This window comes from Monodelphis domestica, chromosome 5 (assembly GCF_027887165.1).
Source record: "Monodelphis domestica isolate mMonDom1 chromosome 5, mMonDom1.pri, whole genome shotgun sequence".
NCBI lineage: Eukaryota > Metazoa > Chordata > Mammalia > Didelphimorphia > Didelphidae > Monodelphis > Monodelphis domestica.
The window spans coordinates 286082265-286099415 of record NC_077231.1 but is presented as its reverse complement, the minus strand read 5'-3'; the positions used below and the strand labels follow the sequence as shown (position 1 = coordinate 286099415).

General features: G+C 38.5%; 1 protein-coding gene across 1 annotated transcript in view; it reads right to left on the bottom strand.

Annotated features, from left to right (window-relative positions):
* CPNE4 (copine 4) overlaps positions 1-17151 on the bottom strand; it is a 509113-nt gene that overhangs the window by 364278 nt on the left and 127684 nt on the right. The window lies entirely within an intron of this gene.

The window sequence follows — 17151 nt, the reverse complement described above, 5'->3', positions numbered from 1 at the left end:
AGTGAGATATAATTGCAAAGTACTTTGCAAACTTTAAATTGCTCAAAAAATGCAATTGTCATTATTTCCATTCTTTAATACAATGAAAATTGCTATTCTGAATATTCTTATTCATGTTGGTCCTTTCCCACTGTCTTTGATCTCCTTGGAGTACCTAATAATAGTGTCTCTGGTTCAAAATGTATGCACGGTTCAGTGACTTTCTTGATATAGTTCCAAATTGTTTTCCATAATGACTGAACCAGTTCTTAGCTCTACCAACAGAGCAGTAGTGTGCCTATCTTCCCAGTCCCCCCAAGAATAACTATTTTACTATTTTGTCATGTTTACCAAACAGAATAGGTATGAGGTAGGATCTCAAAGTTGCTTTTCATTTGCATTTTTTTCCATTTTCTCTGCTGGTCTTCCATGCCTGGAATGCTCAACCTCTTCCACTCTGCATACTGACCTCTCTGCCTTCCTTTAACTCCCAATTAAAATCCCAACTTTTATTGGAAGTCTTCCTCAATGTCTCTTAAGTCCAGTGTCTGTCCTCTGTTATTCTCTATTTCTCCTATGCTTGTCTTGTATACATTTGTTTGCATGTTATCTTTCCCATTCAGTTTTGAGATCCTTGAAGGTAAGGGATCGTCTCTTTGCTCTTTTTGTATTGCCAGCACTTAACACAATGCCTAGCACATAGCAGGTAGTTAATGGGTGCTTATTGATTGATTATTATTAGCACCTAGGAACATTTTTCCCCTATGGTTGATGATAAATTGCATTTCTTCAGATGAAAACTTGCATTTAATATTCTTTAACCATCTATTGGGGAATGACTAGTTCTTATATATTCGTGTTGATTTCTTATATCTCTTGAATAGTGTGTTTTTTTTAAAGAAATTTAAAGATGTTTTCTAAAGAAATTATTTTCCCTTCTGAATATAAGTGTTCAATTGTTTATAAAGAAGCTTTTCAATTTTATGTAATCACAGATCGCTTTTCCTTTATGTTTAACATTATCCCTTGCTTATGTAAGAATTAATTCTCTGGGCCATAGTGTAAAAAAAATCTCTTTCTTTTGCCCTCTAATTTTTCATGATATCACCTCAGTTATTTTAGGTCATTTATCCATTTGGAGTTGATACATGGCATAAGGAGTTGTTTATATGGTTTTTCTTGAACATGGAATCCTTAATCCAGTAGAGTTACTGTCCTTAAATTTAATTATTTCTGGGTCTTAGTTACTTCCTTACATTATTCTTAAGGCTTCTTTTGCACACAGTTCCCTATGGTCCCAGGACTTATACACAAGAGGTATCTTAGGGGCTTTGGGGGATATTTCTTCTTGCATCTTACAAGTGGGCCCCTTTTTCCAATTTCATATAACCTCAAAGTGGCCATCATTTGGCCAGTGTATCTCCCTCTTGTGTCAGTGTTTCCTATTAGGTCTAAAAGATCTATGATCTAAGGAGATCATGTTTTTCTGCCCCTTTATCTCCTACTGAACCTTGTCCAACTGGTTAGGGTTGTTCAAATTACCCTAAGCTGCCTTCAGAAATATTTATAAATGGGAAGAGGTGAGGGAGACAAAAGGATTTGTAAGCCCTGCTAGAATAAACAGATGAGCATAATTCAAACTAAAATGTGATAAGTGGATCAGAAAATAGTGCTATAAGATCAGAAGTAGCAACATCAATAAATGCACTTTGAAGATTTGGAAAATAATGTTTAAGGCTCCATGGAAGAAAAGATGAAAAAATATAATTATATATATATGAAACTGAACTCGAGACTTTTATTTTAAAGGTACAGAAACCCCAGTTACCAAAAGGAAGATATGACAATTGCTCATATTCATGTAATCCCTAATAGGTACCTTGAAAGTCTCCAAAATAAGACATTGTTGAGATGGCTAGTATCACCCTTCATGACAAGTGAGACCTTTCCTGAAGTTAAGAGGATGCTATTATCCCAAGACTGAAAAGAAAGGTTTTATTTTGATGCTATTTACAAGGTAGATATGTGTACATATACACACAGAGTACATGCAAAGTACTGATCCATGGGAAACAGGTTTCCCATTGAGCAAAGGTGGGGAAGAGAAATGAATTCAAGAAAAATGAATTGATTCTGATTCCATTTTGGAATTGATTCTATTCTCTATTGCCCTCAATATGGTATAAAATTGCCTAAGTCATGTTTCTTTGTCTCGAGTTAAGTTCAGAAATTCGACTTTCCTCTCTGAGCTAAATGGTCTCATAAATCACCTTAATTAAAAGAAATATATTATCTCTATATATCTTACTGTCCATGACAATTAAGGGAGATCTGTTATCTTACTAATAAGCCTTGTAAGATGCACGTGGACACCAGGAAGTCTGTTATCTCTGCAATGCTGGCTGTCCTTCAAGAAAGTCTGCACTGTTATTGTTGTGGCTCTAACTATATAAATGGACATCATCAGTGAGCAACAAAATGGAAAGAGGGGTTGCTGTTAGTCCTGTATTCCTGACTTCCATCCAATCATATTGTTTCCCATCATCTATGATACTTTTAACTTTGTAACCAATCATATTGTTTTTATGCTTCTTGTTCCTTTTTCTCTTGTACTTCCCAAAACTGTATGAAGGCTTGTAAGCCCCAATTTGTGCTCTTTTGACAGGCTGAGGAACAAAGACCCCTTTTACTGGCAATTGCTAGTCTCACAAATAAATTGAACATGCTCAGAACTTTGTGCCTGTGTGAACTGAATGTCTGTGATACCTCCCACCCAGTCCAATCTCAGAAGAAACTCACCCCAGTGGATGGGCAGAGGAGTCACAGAGTTATGTTATGGTGGTAGGGCACAAAGGAAACCAGATGGCTTCACATGGGAAAGCCATTGGGCAATGGAAGGGTCTGGGGCAGAGTCTCTCTCTTTCCTTTAGTATCTGTCTCTGGTCTGACTCTCTCTTTCTGGGCTGGCTCTTATCTCATCTTGCCATCTCTGACAAATGGAAGCCTGGAGAGGACCTTGCCAGGCTGGAATCTAGGACCTGATCCTACTTAAGTTAGAAAGGTTGGAAACCTTATTTCTCTTTTACTCTGTTTCCTAATAAATGCTTATACATTTAGTATTAAGCCTCCAAGATTAATTTTTGTTGTTAACGTGCCTCAATTTACTTTAATTTCAATCATAACAGTATATACATATATATGTATGTGTCAAGATTTATATGAGTATACATATGGATATGTGTATATCTTCACACACACACACACACAAAGTACATATAGGAAAATCATTTTTCCCATTTGACTCTCCACCCAGTGAGGCCATGCCTTTCATTGAGAGAGAGTAAATGAATAACATGGTTAGAGACCAATTCTACTGCCTCTGGTCAACAGTTGGATGAGATAGATCCTGGACCTCTCACTCTATTGACATTGTCAATGTTTATGACAGTCTGGGGCAGTTAGGAATTAAATGGAATGAAATCTTAGTCTGAAGATGGTTATATTAGGCCCATTCATTTCTTCTGACATTTTGGAGATTAAGAAAGAAGAATTCTGTATTTCTTGAACTAATCGTTTTTTTCTTCTAAGTAGAGAAACTGACTATAGAATACCCAAAACAGAGTTGAAACTCTGTGGTGCCTGGTGAATGATTTAGGCTTCCAACTCATTTGTTAGTGCTGCCTCTCGAAATGTAAGGAAAATTACCCTACCGTGCACCATCCACTCTTGCATATTTTATAAGAGGAAATATTTTAAGACTGACCCATGAATAAATGATATGGCAGAATATTTCAATAATCCGTTGTACATAGAGGTTGTTGGAGGATTGAGGGAAGTAGTTTTTCCGGCACACCCATGATAATCTAGATTCCTGATATTTACAATTGTAGAGGGAAATGCATGAGGTTTAGACTGGGGGTAGGGGGGTGGGAGGCAGTTTGGAAGGACCAGGTTCAAAATGGGAATCTTAGAAGTTTGGGGTTTATTTTATAAACAGTGGAGACTCAGTGAAGGTTTGGGAGAGGATAGATAGCATGATGAAAACAATATTTAGGAAGATGATTCTGGCAATACAGAGTTTAGGATAGTCTATGAGCATTTGCTGTGGATCATATGTAAGAAATGTTTTGAACTAGGAAAGTGAAAATAAACCATTATCTCCACCCAGTTCCAAGAAGCAGTCACTTAGTGTTGACTCTCCAGACAATTTGGGGAATTTAGATTTTAAGACTATACATTTCATTTTTTTCCTTTCATTCAAATTATTGGATGCATTTGTCCCACTTTAGGTGTCAACTTATTTTTTGTTGAAAATACATTAGTCAATTAAATCAAGAATCCCTGGACTCACTGAGTCTAATTGGCAGGGTCCTCAGAGGTCATCTAGTCCATACTTGCTAAAGAACATTTTCTATATCATCAACCAATTTTCATGCAGTCCCTGTTTGAAGATGTCTATTAAAGAGGAAGCTACCACTCCCTGAGTCAGGTCACTCTAATTTTGGAGTGTTATAATTGTTCAGAAGTTTTTTTTTTCTTATATCAAGTCAAAATCTGCTTCTTTCCAACTTCCACACACTATGCCTATTTTGGCCTTCTGGGATCAAATTGAACAAGTCTAATTCCCTTCCCCATGACTTTCTTTCAAATACCCAAATGCAGCTATCAACTCTTCTCTAGGTTAAACATCCCAGAGACTTCCCTTAGGAAAAATCATCTCCATGAAACTAAAAAGATCTCAAAGCTGGTGAAGTTTTATGATCAAAATAAAGTTTCTCTATGTGAGATAATAACAAATGAAAATGATATGATATCAATGAAAGAAGAGGGATCAGCTGATATTCACATACTTTTCACATTTTCAATTTCCCTACCAAATGGGTTCTTTGCCTATAACTCAGTGACTCCACTCTTTAGCCTGGCCTTTAAGACTTCTGCAACCTATACTCTTCTGGCTTCTGGCTTATCTCCCAGGATTCCCTTATATGAACTCTCTACTCTAGTCAAATTGGTTTACCTGTCATCTTCCAAGATATATTTATCATTTCCCCCATTCTTTTTCCTTTACCTATACTAACCCCTCTACCAAAAATTTTATCTTTCTCTTTTTTTACATAATGAATTTATATTCATCCTCCAGGGTTCAGTTCCCCTCTTCCATGAAGTCAGAATGGAAGTAATTACTCTCTGCTCTGAAATATATTAGGGTTAGTAGGAGAGTTTGAAGATAATTGGAACAAGGGACTTCTGTGGCCCCCCTCCTAACTCTAAAATCCCATAGTTGCCTCTAAAATCTCTCATAATCCTCATAATATCTTTTAATCTTTTCTCCACAATTACCAAATTATATAGAAAATAATCTGTGGGGAGTTGTCACAATATTTTTCTTCCCTCCAAGAATATCAGAGCACATTTCCTTCACAGGTTCCTCTAGAATTGTGTAATATGACAGGCTCTTAAACCAATTTGCCTTTCCCTATTTCAATGAGGAGAGGCGTCAAGTGGAGCAATCATTCAGAATTAAAGATGACAGCTTAAGATATTTGTATTCACTCTTCAGTTTCAGCAACACCTACAAGGTTTCTTTGGAAAAGGACATATTTGGAAGCTAGAGGATGTGGAGAGTGGCATGGCACTAACCAAGAAATCCGACCTGAATCAAGAATCTCAACACCAAGTATCTTTTTGGAGTGATTAGCTAGGTGAAAGCTCATTAATGTGAAGAGTGTTAATTAACTTGATGAGTTTACAGAGTTAACCATTTGGATGGCTTTGATTATACCTTCCAATAAACAGTGTATATATATCCATCAGTAAATCCATTCATATGTCATTGAGGAAGAATGACAGATATTGATCAGCAATGAATTAGTTAGCTAAGGCTGTTATGGATGACAGAGGCTGAATTGATTAGCTCTAAAGACTGGTTAGTATGGGAAGTTACTCATTTGGAAGGAAGGAAGGAAGGAAGGAAGGAAGGAAGGAAGGAAGGAAGGAAGGAAGGAAGGGAGAGGGAGAGGGAGAGGGAGAGGGAGAGGGGGAGAGGGGGAGAGGGGGAGAGGGGGAGAGGGGGAGAGGGGGAGAGGGGGAGAGGGGGAGAGGGGGAGAGGGGGAGAGAGGGAGAGAGGGAGAGAGAGAGAGAGAGAGAGAGAGAGAGAGAGAGAGAGAGAGAGAGAGAGAGAGAGAGAGAGAGAGAGAGAGAGAGAGAGAGAGAGAGAGAGAGAGAGAGAGAGAGAGAGAGAGAGAGAGAGAGAGAGAGAGAGAGAGAGAGAGAGAGAGAGAGAGAGAGAGAGAGAGAGAGAGAGAGAGAGAGAGAGAGAGAGAGAGAGGCATAGTCATTCCTGGTCAGAAAGATCTGACCAAATTGCAGCAGAGATAAAAGAAGATTTGGGTCTCAGGATGGGATTAGAGGAAAACTATTGCAGGTGTGGAGCTGTGTGCCCACTCCAAGAGCCACTAATGATTGTCTTAGGGTATAAGCATACCATAGTTGACTACGCTTTGCCCAGTATGGTCCCCAAAAAGTATTCCTAGATCTCCCAGATCCTGACTCCAAGTTTCCTAGATAAAGGAAGAGGGGATCCCTAGAAAATATTGAGGTCCTGCTAGCTTCTTGAAGAGAGAAGAGTTCCAAAATTCTTCCTACCAGAGCAATGAAGAAGTAGCCTCAGTTGCACCTCTTTAGCAAAACCAAGTATAAGAATACAAGAAAAAAGAGAGGGGACAGCTAGGTGGCTCAGGTGATAGAGAGGCCTAGAAAAAGGAGGTCCTGGGTTCAAATCCAATCATACTTCCTAGCTGTGTGATCCTGGTAAGTCACTTAATTCCAATTGCCTAGCCTTTATCTTTCTTCTGTTTTGGAATTAATATTTATTATTAATTTTACGATAGAAGGGAAGAATTTTTTAAGTATGCTAGGATTCTGCCTCTTAGAGAGGAATTTCCTGGACACTATTAGCCTTTTGGGGAGCCATGTGCCTCTAGACCCTGAAGCTGGAAGAATAGCAAAGGACAGAGGGGAACAAGAGACCTAAACTATCATATTGTCAAATGAGATGCTTATAAAGTGCTCAGCATACAGTAGGCACTTAATACATACCTTCTTCCTTTCCCCTATTACTGAGAGTTTAAACAGTGTGAATAGAAAGGGAAGGAGGCAACCTCTTTACCAAGCCTAGATTGGTTTTCCCTCTGATGAAGTTCCATCCACAGGGTAATGCTATGAGTCTAAGGAATCATAAAGTACTCAAAGAAAGTTAAGACTTTCTGGAAAAGGATGCAAATTGAATGAATGATTGTGGGGTTACTATGTACACTTTAACTATATTCTGTATTTTTTGTAGGGATGAAATAATGACAGCTCTCTTCCCAATGTATTTGTGTGCTTTTGTCTCTATCTTTAGGGAATTAAATACTACATACAAGTTATGTATAAGCTTTATTTAAAAAAAAAAAGCCCTTACCTTCCATCTTAGAATCAATAGTGTGTATTGGTTCCAAGACAGAAGAGTGGTAAGTTGGGCTAGGTAATGGGGGTTAAGTGACTTGCCCAGGGTCACACAGCTAGGAAGTGTCCGAAGTCACATTTGAACCCAAGACCTCCCTTCTCTGGACTTGACTCTCAATCCACTTAGCCACTTAGCTGCCCCACATATTAGCTTTATTGTGAAATTTTCCAGGGACAACTCTGGGTGGAGGGGTAAAATGATCCAGATGCATCCAGATCTGGAAATAATTCATTATATAATCCTTTTGTGTAAACCAATATATATATATATATGAGAAAGCTGTTAGGTCTTTACCAATGGTACTATGCGGGCCAGTCTAGAGAGGGAAGGAGAACTTCTCTGGGTATGAGTTAAAACAGAACCATGATACTCTTTTATTTCACATAAAAGGTAATGCTCAACAAGGATATTTTAGGATTAAGTTTCAAGGCTGATCTGTAAAATTTTTAAAGTACAAATGGAATAACATATATAAAGCACTTTGCAAGTTTTAGAATACTATAAAATACCAGCTATTATTATGACAAAATATCAATTATTATCATTATCCTTAAATACCCCAACTCTTCCATTATTAACAAATTATAGATTTTTTATCAGATAACTTTTTAAGTATTTTTAAGACTTCTGATAATTCCTATCTTAAAAAATGGGCTCTCCTCCAAAAGTTTGACTGTTGAGTTGGCCAGTACTCAGCAAGAATTTTCCTATAGAAGCAATGTAATAAATGGTGGCTATTTTCCATATGACCCCACAAATGCCTTTTAAAATTCATAATGATTAAAAATAGCATTAAACATAATCTTAATGATAAAAACAGAGAAACTTGAAAAGACTTACATGAAGAAAGCTGATCCAGGAAAGCAATGTAAAAGACCACAATGATATAAATGGAAATACCACTGATCACCAAAAAACTTGACATTGAATATTGTTGGATTTTAAAGAACAAGTTTGACTATAGAGAAGAGATATGAGAAGACTCCTGCCCCAACAACTTTACAAAGGGTTACGTGTGGCAGGGGAAAGGGGGCATGACTGTGTAACAGGATACCATGTCAGGTGGTTTTATTTAAAATTTTGATGGATTGTTTTTGCTGAATTTTCCTTTTTCTCCTTCCTCTCATTTTTTTGTTAAAAATCCTATGTTATAAGGGATTGTACTTTAGTAGAAGGAGAAGCAAAGGAGAGAGATACAGGAGGAAATCTGGAAGATGTAAAAAAAACAATAAAAATCAATTTCTAAAATAATAGTACCAAGGACAGAGCTCTGCTATAATACTTGTGCTTGTAACCCCTTGGCATCCTGAGCACTTTGAACCTTTTCGAGTCCTGGGCAGGGAACAAGGAGTAGAAGCTCTTAGATATGGCTGGCTAGCTAGGTGGAACAGTCTACAGACGAGAAGACAGAGAAGAGGCTATGAGGGTGGCTCCCACAACAATAGCAAGAAAAGACTGGGTCAACCATAAGGCATAGCTTAGGAAGTAGGAGTCTCCAAGGGGGCAGTGGCCATCAATATGGATAAGCAGATAAAGCTGTTCACAAATAATGAGTTCACAAGGCTGCCTGTACTTATGCTTTCATTTAAAAAAAAACTCTCAAAGTTTCTCCCTTCTATAGGACCTTTAATGAAACAATTTGTCCATAATAGAAACTGGTCTTCAAGGTCAAGGAGAAAACACCATGAGCTGAATAGTATGCATTTATGTTCTCAATTTTATAGACCATTTCATCAAGGTTTCTTTCCTTTGATGCTGATATTCACAAAACCATATTCTCTTTGGGAGAAAATTTGGCCTCAGGACCATATTTAAGGAATTTTTGCACGTGAGGTAGGTGCCACAAAATATACTGGATGCAGGTGGAATGAAGGATACTTAAACTGAAGGAAAAGGGAAAAAGAAGTGGAGGGAAAGGGCTGCTCACCCCAGTCTACCATCTGGTAGCACCTCATATTAAAATTATTTTCTAAACAATAACCTCTCTTCTTTCTACATTGATAAAGGAAGGACTAAAACTGCCATCATCCCCCTCTATATTCAGGGACCTGGGGATGTGGCTCCTGTTATCCTTCCTTACTTCTTCTCCATCCAGACTTTTAATATAGAAAGAAAATGTCCATGAGCCTGTACTTTTACTTTCAAACTGTGCATTTCTCTGAATAACTGATATCTTAAGGTTCCAATGATTGCTATTTAAAGTAGTGCTTTCTTTTATTTGACCCAAATTTGCCTCTTTCCTGTTTCATAATGAACCTCCCTGCCCACAAAACTGGAAAACTTTTTTATAAGAATAACTTAAACATGACCTCAGACACTTCCTAGTTGTGTGACCCTGGGCAAGTCACTTAACCCCCATTGCCTAGCCCTTACCACTCTTCTGCCTTGGAACCAATACACAGTATTGACTCCAAGATGGAAGGTAAGGGTTTTAAAAAATAATAACAAACAAAATTTGCATTGATTGATTTGGGGTATATGTCATCTAATTTCCCCAATATATTTCTACTTTCTGGATGCCATTCAGGGAGCCATCCCTTAAAACAAAGAAGAAAAAATTAATGAAAAAATTCAATAAATTTAATCAATGCATGGTGCTTTCTAATTGTGGTGCTGAAGAAGACTTGACACTCTCTTAGATAGTCAGGAAATCAAATCAGCCAATATTTAAAGAAATTAATTCAGACTATTCACTGGAAGCTAAAAACTGAAGCTGAAGCTTAAATACATTGGCCACATATGAGGAAACAGGGCTCATTGGGAAAGTCTCTGACATTGGGAAAGATTCAAGGAAAAAGGGAAGGAGACAGCAGAGGCTGAAATGGAAACAATGAGCATCAACTTGGATAGGCTATGAGAAACAGTGGAGGACAGAAGAGCCTGATCCATGAGGTCATGGAGAGTTGGATGTAATCAAATAATAACAAATGGATAAATTCTAGTATTATTTGCAATATTCAGAACCCCCACCTTTTTTGTTGTTTTTGTTTTCTTGGAACAAAATCCCTCAATGTTCTTGGAGTTTTCAGGAATTAACTAATGTTTCTAGAAATTCTGAAGTACTTCAAGTTAGCACTACCCAAAATAAACGAGGCAGTCCTTAACTGAGAGAAACTTCAGAAAAATTCATTCCTAGTCCCTATTCCTACTCTTGGGAAATCATTTCAAGAGGGCAGACATTTACAAAACAAAGAAAGAAAATTATGTTGCAGTTTCTTCCTTTAATACAAAACTTTACAAGACTAATCTCTCCCTGACAACTGATCTTCACACTCAGAAAGGAAAAAAGCACAGTAGACTAAATTCTGAGCTGAGAAAGAGCCCCAGAAATATATTAAGTGTTTAAAAGTAGACCATCCAGAGATAGGAACTCAAACATTTCTCAGCTCAGATGGAGATAAAATATTTAATTAGCCTGCAACCTGACCCAAAGGACTTCCACAATTTCCAGATAGAGTGAGCTTCCTTGTCACTATTCTCATAATACTGCCAAACTATGGGAACACTGACTGGCAGGGGAGACACAGATGGAAAGTTACGATTATCAGCATGTTTTTGCTAAGCTTTTCCAGTTTACAGATTAGAGACAACTGGAAAATGGAACACACAAATCCAAGTTAATCAAAACTTATTGATCTTCTTTTAAAGGCATGAGTAGAAGGAAAGAAAAGTTTAGGTAGTTACCCACATAAGTGGACAAAGATGATGGCAGAAAGAGACCCTCACTCCCCTGTCTCATTACTGCCATCTCTGCCCTTATATATCACAGATCATTTTGTGCTTCTCTTATTATTTTTGTTGTCGTTCATTTATTTATCCATATCTGATTCTTTATGATTACATTTGGGGCTTTCTTGGCAGAGATACTGAAGTGGTTTTCCATTTCTTTCTCCAGTTCATTTTTACAGATAAGAAAATTGAGACAAACAGGGTTAAGTGACCTGACCAGGGTCATTCAGTCAATAAGTGTCTAAGAAGAATTTGAACCTAGTTCTCTTGACTCCAGGCCTGGCACTATACAATGAGTCACCTAGATGTCTTTTGTGCTTACATACTATAATTACTTACATGCCTCTAATTAGGAATAGGGACTGGACAGGTGATATTATTGGTATATACAATTATTACTGTACTTAGATAACAAAACTCCATCTATCAATGCAGGTGGGCACTTTATCTGTGATTCTGAAACTTAGAAAATTGCCTAAAGAACTAATGTGAAGAGACTTGCTTAGGATCACTTAGTCAGTATGTGTCAGATGTGGGACTTGAACCATGGTCTTCTGGACCCTATGTCATATCAACTAAGTCACCCAATTACCCACCCAATATTGCCTTGCATTTATTTACTTGGATTCCTTAGAGCATCGTGGCTATGTCCTCAAGATGCCAACAATTGGGTGACTACTAACCAAGAAGTTACCTCTGTGGGGCTGGGCTTCCAAAGATGAATTAAAGTTTTTGTGTTGTGAGTAGGGAGAGAAATAGATCATGGAACAGGACTGGAACTCCCAAATTATCTGCTGCTCTTTCCCTCCTAATTAACCTTCTGGTTCCAAACTATGAGACATAGTTAACCTCAGCTGCCTGTTGGCATTCGTTCAACCTAAAGGCAACTCCCTAGCATGAGTGATTCCTGAGATAAGAAATCTTCCAGTGCCGTTTTTACTAGTCTGGTACATGCTAACATTCTTGGATGTTCTCTACAGCTGATAGCATCCCAGACTGGTGACTTCTGACCTTATTTTTTGTGAGGCTTATAATGTAGTATGGAGAAGAGCCAGGTAAGGCTCTGATAAACTTCAGACTGCAGCTTTTGAAGTCTGGGATTGTCCTCCTAACACTCATGGTAGTGTATTATAAAGTTCTGTTTTCCATACCTCTGGGGGGGGGGGCAGTAATACATTTGTAGGACATGTGGGTATTTCTCTGAGTGTTTTATATTATTCACTTGGACCATGTGAGGGTCTGAAGTCACAACTCAGGGCACATCTCAGAGGGAAGTGAGTTGGCATATGAGTGACTTTTCTGATTCTTTGCATCATTTCAATGCCCCCTTCCTATCCCAATCACTGAGCAAGACTGTCCAGTGTAGGATAGTTTTATGACAGTTGCTGTTCTTCTATCCAAAGCCTCTGCACAGTAGAGCAATGGGTCATCACAACCTCCCTCCCTCTCTCTCTCTCTCTCTCTCTCTCTCTCTCTCTCTCTCTCTCTCTCTCTCTCTCTCTCTCTCTCTCTCTGTCTTCCTTTCATCCAGGCAAAGGTTGGCACCATCAGCATATAGCTCCCATCTTTTTTATCTCAAAGCTTTGGGGAAAATTAGCTCTGCACACACACAAACATACATGTACACACATATGTTGGAGATTTCCATTTTAAAGGTCTCAACCAAAAAGGTAAATGTCTATTTGTCTAATTCTAGGAGTGACTGAAGGGGTCAGGCCAACCCAGAGTCAACCTCAGCCTTAAGGGAGTATCTGGTTCAGAGTACAAACTCCAACAAAACAGACTCCCGTCTGTCTGACTCTCTCAGTCCAGCACTACATTAGAATAAGCAATTAACAAATGCTTTTAATCAAATGCCATTGGTAGAATGAGGATATATTTTTTTCATTACAAGAAGACAAGGCTAAAAAAAAAAAGAATAAATTTCCTAATGTAAAGAAGTTTTCTCTAAGCTGGAATATGTCATCTTCACTAAGGCCAGAACCTGAAAGAATGGCCCAAAATTTCAATAGGAAAGATGATGGCCACATCTGAGGAGGCACTTCCTCTCAAGGACTAGATGGTGGAAATAGCACTGAGCCTAGAGTTGAAAGTATTGTTTTCACACAGAAGACAGAAGAAAAGGAAAGAGGAGAAGAGGGAAGAGTAGATAAGAAGTATAGAACAAAAGTGAAAGGACAGGAGACAAGGAAAAGGAGAGAAGAAATGGAGAGGGCAAGAAAAGAAAAGAGAAATGAAAAGGAGAGGAGAGAGAAAAGGAAGAAAAAAGGCAGGATAGAAGAAAAAAAGAAGAAAGTGGGGGAGAAGAAAAGAAAAGGGGAAAATGATTAAAAAGAGAAAGTGAACAAAAAAAGAAAGTGGGAGGAGAGAAGAAAAGAGGAGGGAAAGAGATAAAACATTAGTAAGAGGGGAAAGGAGAGAATAAAAGATGCAAGGAGAAGGAAGAGAGAGAGAGAAGGGAATGGGAGAAGGAGAGATGAACAAAGGAAAGAGAATGAGGGGAGATGGGAAAGAAACAAGCTAATAGAATGATTCAGTTACCCCCTCCCCTCCAAAAAAGGGTCCTGGTACAAATACCATGACTATGCAAATGAATTGTGATTTCTTTCTAGTACAAGAACTCTCAATTTATATTTATAACTCAATAGGTGAGTACACAAGAGCTGCCTAATAGATAAAACAGTTAAATTACTTGTTCAGAATTACCAAGCTAAGAATTGTCATGGGTAGGATTTGAACCTAAGTCTTTCTGACTAAGCCAAACACTCTCTGCAGTGTCAAGTTTCCTTTTATAAACCCCAAACCTCATCAGGTGGGCCTAGAGATGTAGGAGTAAACACCAGGGTTTTTTGCTCCCAATGGCTTTTTTCATTTGTAGCCCATGATTCTAATCTTATAGGCTGCTGCCACCAGCACACATACCATTAGGAAGATATGGTTTCATATTCTTAAGGATCCACCTTTCCTCGTTCAGTCTAGAATGTCAGAGTCTGCATCTTCAGATGGTTTTCCATTTATGGCTATTTCCAGGTGGTTTGAATGGCATCCTAGGATGCCACAGGATCTAGAGCTGGAAGGGATAATTAAGATCACCCTGTCCAACCTCTTTTGTCACTTTCCAGAGGCAAAATCAAGCCCTTAAGAGGTAAGGTCACAGAGTCAGGATATGTACAGCAGGGCTAGGAATGTGAATCCAAGGTCCTCTATTTCTAAATCTATTGTTCTCTCTGACTCAAGGCAGCCAGAGAAGAAATATTTTTCTAACTACACTGTTTCATTTTCAACTGGGTGTCAACTTTTTACAAAATGAAAATAAATTAGCCTTATTAAGAATTGTGAAGGGGGAGGCAGAAAGTAACCCTTAAAGTTTTCCCAAATGGGATTTTGATGTGAAGCCACTTTGGAAACTTTGTTAAAACTGTTGGTAGTTCTTTCTCGTCTGTCATTTGAGGTGTGAGCTCCCCAGCCATGGCAAGTCAGCAAAGTGTGAAAACCAAGTTTTAAGAGGAAGGAGCTCACTTGTGATTTCTAGCTACAGTGCTTTCATTTGACATCCCCCCCCCCACTTCTGCCCATCCCTGCAGTTGACAAATATCCCTGAATCCATGTCCATCAGCTGGATTTTTCAAATCCTGGGCATCTTTACTTAAATCATTTCTATACTTCTTGACAGCAGGATGTCAAAAGAATCAACAATAGACTTTAAAATGGAAACATTGCAAGATGATTTCCTGTTAGGGTCCTATATCCTTCCCTCCCTATGCAGGAGAATGACAGCTCCTTGCTGTTAGGTGTATGAAAGAGCAGTGAGCCTTAGTTAGACCCACTTCTCCCCTTGACCCTATGTTAATTAATCCCTGAACAGCTGTGACAGGATTGCTGCAATTTAACAAGCCTTTATTAAGCACCTACTAAGTACTGGTTCCTCTGTTAGGCACTGAGAGCTCAGAGACAAATAAAACAATGAAAGATACTTTGACTTCTACTAGCAGAAAAGAAGCAATGCACTCACCTCAACCAGATATAGATACTCCCTCTTCCCTGAGGGTGTGCCAGAGGACAGCAACTTTGAGAGAGGATGTCAGTCCCTCACTCCCAGTGGCCTCAATCACCCACCTTCCTGTGAATGTTTTGTCATCTTTCTATATAAACAGGAGATTTCACCAAGTCCAGGAACAATCTCTTATACTATTTATATGAGTTGTGATTCAAACTCAGGTCTTCCTGATTCTAAGTCCAAAAGTCTCTGGGCCACACTACCTGATTGCCTCCCACAGAAGGGAGGAAAGGGTGTTGAATGGAAAGCCTTTTTTCCCCACACTCATCCTCCTCCAAATTCATTTGTGTTTTCTCCATCTTAAAATTACATTGTATAAGCTTATTTATTTAGAAGGACATGGTGAATAGAAAAGATCTGGAGTTAGGGAGACCTGGAATCAAGCTCTACCTCTGACACATGCATACTACCTGTGTGTGGGGGCAAGAAAGACACTTAATCTCTTTGTGCTCTAGGTAATAAATTGCAAATAAGTTGCCAGTCACTATCAGCAGAGTTTCCACACAGAGTTCCCACCTCAGTGTAATGAAGAGATGGCAAGAGTAGAATGTGAACTGATTGGGATCAGGGGTGTAATGGAATGGAAGGACCACTAGGATGGAAACATGGAATTGAAAGACCTCAATCAAACTCTGCCTCCCTCTCTACCTACATAACTTTGGAAAAATCATGTTTCCTTCTTTGGGTCTCTGTTTCATCAGCTCTAAAATGAGGGGTTGGGGCTAGATGGGACTCCTTTCAGGTCTAAACCCTTTAAATGGTTTAAGGTTAGAGGTTTACCCTGTAAGTGGGTTAAGATTAGCTTTATCGAAGGTTAGGAAGTAGCAGAGCTAAAACTGGATTTGAATGTAGGGTTTCAGTCTCCATATCCTGTGTTTATCCAGCTACATACTGGTTCAAACCAATAAAGTCTGACTTTTGATCTCCATAGGCTGAAATACTACTGAGCAAATAACAGAGGATGTTGCAGACCACTCCAACCTTTAGGTTAAAGTTCTCACTCCCCAAATCAATGATGCAATACATGCCACAAAGTCTACAAATGGAATACAGGGCCTTACCAAGTCTTGATCTTAGAATCTGCAAAGAAATGACAATTTATCAGAAAGATAGCTGGACAAAGGTGTTCTGGTGTCAAGCAGGCAAAAGAAACCTATGACTCAATCCTCTTTCAGCTTCTCTCCCAGGCACAAAGTAAACAAACTCATAGAACAAAAACTATAAGATACATGATGAATTTTCCATTATTTGGGAGCAAGTCACTATTCTGTAGATTATCCATGGTGTTCAGATGCCTATTACAGCCTAGTTAATTCCTCTGCTCCCCATCAAAGGAATGAGGCTGGAGAAGAAATGATCACAGACCAGTTAATAAAATGAGTCTCATGTGAGTATACGAGAATTTCAGTATGTGTGTCTGACAGACATGATAATAATAATTATTATGCACTATTAGAGTGTCAATAACAATACATTACTATAAGGCTAATATATTTAAAGAATGCTAATAAATTTCCTTACATCCCAAGCTAGGATGCCCGACTGTCCTTCAACAAAGAAGAAATCTTCTCACTCTTCTATTTGACCCATTCCAAAGTTCAATATAATTGCATTTGGGATTAGATTATTTTGAAATATTCCTGCAACTTTTCCTCTCAGGTACAGAGGACCAAGGATTGACCAATCTGCATATACAGACTTAGTTGCAAACTATGTGGATGGTAGACTCCCATTGAATTGCTGAGAGTGGTGACAGGATGCTTTAATTGTTTGTTGCAATGTTTGGGGAATTGGCATTTTTTGACTTTGGCATGTTCATATTTGGGTAGTAAAGAAGAAATGTTACAATGAGCTCCTGATGAATTCATTTCTGGGATA